Genomic DNA, 6,000 nt, shown 5'->3' with positions numbered 1-6,000 from the left:
TTTCTGAACATTTGGCCTCTCATTCTAATATCAGTCGACGTTGGAACACCCTACACAAAAAAAGTTATCTATAGGCAGTAAGACGTGGCACCCAAAAACATAAATATTAGCGTGACGTCTTATACTGTAGTACTAATATGGTGCGTTCAGGTGAGCACATCGTAGTCAGACATGGTCGATAATGCGCCAAACTCATTTATTACTGGTAGCTGCCTGTGCTGAGATTTTCCTATTTCTCATGAATACGCATAAACAAAATTTCGTTATCAACATAAAAATTTAACCATATCGTCAATGGAAGTTCGCGTATTGTGCAAGGTCATTACTGACTAACATTGGCAAAGCGTAATAAAATAGTATGGTAGGTTATCTCCCATAGCCTTTGACAATAAGATGTGCCGTTTTCAAAATGTATGTCAATCAATAGTACAGTCGACGCATATACTTGAAGCAGACGATCAGGAAGCGAAGCATTTATGTATCGAGAAATTGTATTGTGAATATTCTGGGCGATTTTAAAAAATGAGTCATAGGCAATGCGCATGCCCCATTAGCTAGTAAAAAAAAAACACAGATGGAAGATTTGAAGGATGTTTTACCTAACTTAAAACTCGTCTTCACAATCATATTCAATACTTGAAAGGGCTAAGATCAACGGCAAAGTCACAGTGCAAAGCAACACTTATTTAGAGTCTTTAACATGTATTATCAGTTGTTGAAAACGAGCACTGAACTGTCTAACATTTTTCAGGGGTGAGTAATCAGTAAAGTTGAACAACTGAACACCAGTCAGAGGAGCGTCCAGTCAAGCGCTCTTTTGGAAACGAAAGTAGGTCGGTATAAAACACTAATTGTCTGAGTGGCTCTTCTTCGGGACCAAAATACATGAAAAAAGGTAAGAAATATCAATCTGCTAGCTTTTTACTTTGTTAATATCAATAGTTTGCTTTTAGATACCATTAACAAAGAAACTAATAAAACTGCCGTTACTGCGTGGAATAGCAGCTTTGTTTGACCATAATTTCTTAGTAGTAAAAGAATATTTATCCACTACCGCAAGCATTCAGTGGCCTATAGACAAACAGCACCCGTCTTCGCCGTAATTTTAGTTTCTGCATTTGTAAAAGTCTGACTAACTAGGAACCATTTGCCTCGAAGACTAATTATTAACGTAAAGTACTTTAGTTTACCAGCCAATTTTTTTTCTAGCACTGGTCTAGCCTATTTAAACTAGATCTATCCCAACTATACGCGTAAAGTTTTATTTGTGAAATATCATAAAATAAATCAGAGAACTTTATTTCATGGTGACATTTTAAACAAAAAACAGTATATATCACTGAAAATGATCCATCGTGTTTTCATTCCAATTTCTACATGTCGTGTTTCGTTTCCAGTTTGTATTTGTTTATCATATCCACTGCATTAATTTAGATCCAACTACTATAAAGGACATAGGCATACAATTTTACATGCGAGACAAAGAAATATACCTATTTATTTCCGCTTAAGCCTTAAAATAAAAAAGAGCTTAATAACGCGAACAACACGACTGAAAATGTCACACGCGTGAAACGACCACATCTTTCTTTACATTGCGTCAAAAACCAAGTGTTTATTGAAGTTGATGGCGATAATACCTTTATTTTCATTACACATTGCGGAAGCCATGTATGCATAGCCTAACAAACAATACTTTAATTTTGGCTTAAGACATGATCTATCGTGGCAGTTTTGTAAGTAGTATATAATATGTGCGTACTTAGATCAAGAGTACTGTTTTTCAAGATTATCTCCTTTCTTTAACCAGTGTAACCATATAGAGCAGACAGTGATCATTTTCACCATGAGTTGTGAGCTACGATATTAGCTTAGCTATGGAAACGAACTTTTGTCTGCATAATATGTTATCTGAAAAATCTTAAAGGAGTGCTTGGCAAAAGGTATACTTGAGGCTCACGATTCCACTTATAACTTACTATATTTGAAGTATATATTATCTTGTTTAGACAAAATGATGGCAGATGAAATCAGATGATAATATTTTCTATACTATTGTACATAAAAATGTTGTCTAATCTATATTTCTACCTGTTCATATAACGTACATGCATGGAGCACATGTGTTAATTTCCCTGGTTGCAATTTATTTTCAGCAACACAATTATGAGAATTTTCCAAACCATAAACTAAAGTACTTATTAATATATGATTGGGAGCCTATGTGTAGATAGCTCTTGCATGGACTGATTACTCACGCGGTTGGTGACTCTGTCTTGACAATCGGACCGAGAGACAGTTAGGGGAACTGCATTACCTTCCGACATGAATACAACTAATGAGCTGCAGGAAGTAGAAGACGTTGTGGGTTAAAATCCCACCTCCGAAGCCAATCACACTAGCGAGCGGGTTCAGGTAGATAAGCGAATTCCAATAAGTTCCTTATCTGTTGAGGAACAAAAATATTTTAGCTGGGCTAGCACCAGTCCAAGACTGGTATTTTTCAAAGATTTTGTTTTCTTGTGGATGACTCCACCAGTAAAATCATATTAGTGTTGCCAGTTACCGCCTGTGAAAGATGTCATTTAATGATGACATATTTCGGTTGCCTACATCACCAAGTGCATAAAATATAAAATTAGAGATAGAAATATACTTATTTATCATGGTTTCGAAAGAACATCCAGTCTACAACCTGTATGAGTCGAACGAGAGATGTTAGTCATATCTTGGGGCGTTAAATTCTTACCAAAAGTCCTTACAACAATGGCTACGTACTAATGGCCGTTTACATTAGGAACAGATGTTAGAAAGTATTGAGCATACGTTGTTTAATATTCAAATACTTTAACAGCATCGTTCCAAGAGAAAATATTGTAGACCATGATAACGGAAATAAGTCAGAAATAGGATAAAAAAAGATCGAGGAAGTAACACGGCAGTCGAATAATTTCGGTGGCGAAATTGGCAAACATAAAAGAACAGTACGTCCAGTACAATATATATATATATATATATATATATATATATATATATATATATATATATATATATATATATATACTGAGACGCGTGAAGAGGAAATGATTACTTCCATGTTCAAGGTTGAAAATTCTTTTTGCAGTAGCCGACGTTCTGTATAATTTTTTGTTGCAACGGAATAAGAAATAAGTCTTATTTGCCAATTCGCGATTGCTGGTTTTCTTTTTTATTGAGGCAGCATAAGGTTGTGCCATTTGTTTATTGCGTCCTTTGTTTTATATATTCGTTTTGTTTATGTCTGACCAAAGGCGTCTAATTACAGGCAGTATTATATATTATGACTAGAAGAACACACCCTGTATTTCATAATTATGAAACGAGTGAGCTAAGGGAAGTAATACACGTCAATAGAAGAAAAAAAAAACATGCAAGCACATAAATTTGTACACAAGCTGTATTGTCATTCCGGAAGATCATGTTTTGGATCATGTGAATGACATCAAGACAGAGAATAAGCTAGAAACTCTCGAAGCAGTAGCACTACAGTAAATAAACAGTAGAGACGAGCAGCAGAGGGGGCGAACAGACCGACCTTAGGAGGGTCCAAAACCCGAAATAAGGCTTCTAACTCAAAAAATATTTCGAGCTGAACATTTGCTTGAAATAAATGATTGTCTAAACAAATTGAGGTCTCCAGTTCATTAGACCATTTGCTTTCCTGATCTGAAAACTCGTGAAATGAACCAACTTGAGGTCATCGCCCCCTCTGCTGCTATTAATCTATCCAAATATTTTATCAAGTCCAATACGATATCTTGTTCTAGGATCGTGCAAAATTTATTGTTATAAACCCGTGCGGAGTAGTTTGCGCTCGTGAAAAGAAGTTTCTGAATTTAATTATATCCATGTCACCGCTGCACCAGGTTTGATGAATATTTCGCAACGTGTGTGTGTCTACGCCATTAAACACAACTAAAATATTACAGTTATCTCTGATCACTTTTGGTATTTGTGTGTATCGTTGAGTAACATAAATAACATCGGTATTTTTAAGTCTACCACGGGAAAAAATCCTAGCTGGATTTGACTGTTTATCTAGCATCACATCATCATACACAACTAAATTATTAATAAATCCGTTTAAAACATCAACGGACGGTGCTTCATCAATATCTGTTATAAACTCTATAACATCATTATTTTCGTCCAGTAATCGCGCGTTTTCGTTAAAATCTTTAAGTACTTCATAACATCGTTGATCATCAGCGGATGGTGCTACCAAATACAACTTATCCCATTTCAACCATCTCATTATCAGATTAAGTAATAATTGCGTCTTACCCGATCCAGATGGTCCTATGATAATCATTCTGATGGAATTCGGTAGTGCAGGATGGTGTTTAACTGGCTCTCGCTGCCGAGTTGCTGAGAAATCAATTATATCCATATATATTATAACATGAATTTATATTGTTTACGCTGTAAAGTTAAAACTCCAACCACTGATTTAGCTACGGTTATAACAAAAAATAAAAAAATAGCGTATGGTGGAAAATGTTCTGTATGCGGTAGAAAGAAATTTTCGTTTTTACCTAATAGGCGCGGTGGTGATATTGCTAATTTGATGTCAAAGTTTCCAGGTGCTCCATGGGCTAAATACAGCGGAGAAAAACATCTACCAGGATATAATTATTGCGGTCCTGGTACTCGACTCGATATCAGGCTTGATAATCAGGATCAACCAAAACCAGGCGAGGAACCAGTAAACGCTATTGATAAAGCTTATCATGTTCATGATGTAGCTTATAAGAGTAAAAATCTACAAGATAGGCATATTGCAGATGTGAAATTAATTCATGCATTAAGTTCCATAAAAAATAAAAATATCAGAGAATCATTAGCTAATTGGTTAGTAAGATCTGCGATGAAAAGTAAATTAGCGCTAGGGGCTGGTAATATATAATGGAATCGATTTATTATTCACCAATTGGATACTGGAAGGGTAAAGCAGCAATTAATAAACTCGCTGATGCAGCAGCGGTTAAACATTCTACTGCTAAAACGTGGTTGTCCAGGCAGGCAATATGGCAAATTTATCTACCACGTCCTAAGCAAATTCGATTTGCACATTTCAGTGTCAGTGTTCCTAATGAAGTTCATCAAGCTGATATTCTGTTTCTACCACATGATACTGTACGTAGAAAAACGTACAAATACGCGCTAACTGTTGTTGATGTTGCAAGTAGATATAAAGAAGCAGAACCGTTAACGACTAAAACAGCTGCTGAAGTAGCCGACGCATTTCAACGAATTTATCAACGAGGTGGTCTGCGATGGCCACAGCTGCTACAGGTTGATCCTGGCAAGGAATTTCTTGGTCCAGTATCATCGTTGATGAAACAACATAATACCAAAATACGACGAGGGCATACTGTAATTCATAGTGATCAGGCAATTGTTGAGCGATTTAATCGAACACTTGCCGAGCGGTTATTTGGATATCAATACGCGAAGGAATTGATTCAGGATAAAAGATCTCGTGAATGGGTGGCAAGATTACCAAATGTGATAGCAGCGTTAAATAATGAAGTAACTCGAACGACCAACATGAAACCTATTAATGCAATTGCAAGCGCGCACATACCTACACAACGACGTGATCTTTCAGTGCAGCCAGTATTAGGTAATATCACCGTAAGGTATTTATATGAGCCCGGCGAACTCGAAGGTGGTAAAAAAAGAGCGACTGATCCTATTTGGAGTGTTACCACACATAAGATATCCACCGTAACTAGATCCTCGGGTAGACCCGCAATCTACAGACTAGATTCGGCTGCTCCTCAACGCGGATTTGTACGTGAACAATTACAAGTAATCCCCACGGATACACAATTACCACCAAAATCACTTAACTATCACCACGACGTCGATTACATTCAAGACAAGTCAACATGATATTTTCTCGTGTATGACCAAGATTGTTATTTTTTCTATCTATGGTAAATTGTCTTGGATCAT

General features: G+C 36.4%; 1 protein-coding gene across 1 annotated transcript in view; it reads left to right on the top strand.

The window, feature by feature from the left end:
• The first annotated feature begins 540 nt into the window (after window positions 1-540).
• Window positions 541-6,000, top strand: part of LOC149800455 (uncharacterized) — a 29,729-nt gene continuing 24,269 nt past the window's right edge. Inside the window, exon 1 of the mRNA XM_089960078.1 lies at window positions 541-895. The gene's annotated coding sequence lies outside the window, so the exon portion shown is untranslated. The remainder of the gene's footprint in view (window positions 896-6,000) is intronic.

This window comes from Sinohyriopsis cumingii, chromosome 5 (assembly GCF_028554795.1).
Source record: "Sinohyriopsis cumingii isolate HCF-2022 chromosome 5, ASM2855479v2, whole genome shotgun sequence".
NCBI lineage: Eukaryota > Metazoa > Mollusca > Bivalvia > Unionida > Unionidae > Sinohyriopsis > Sinohyriopsis cumingii.
This window is presented reverse-complemented; position numbering and strand designations above follow the sequence as displayed.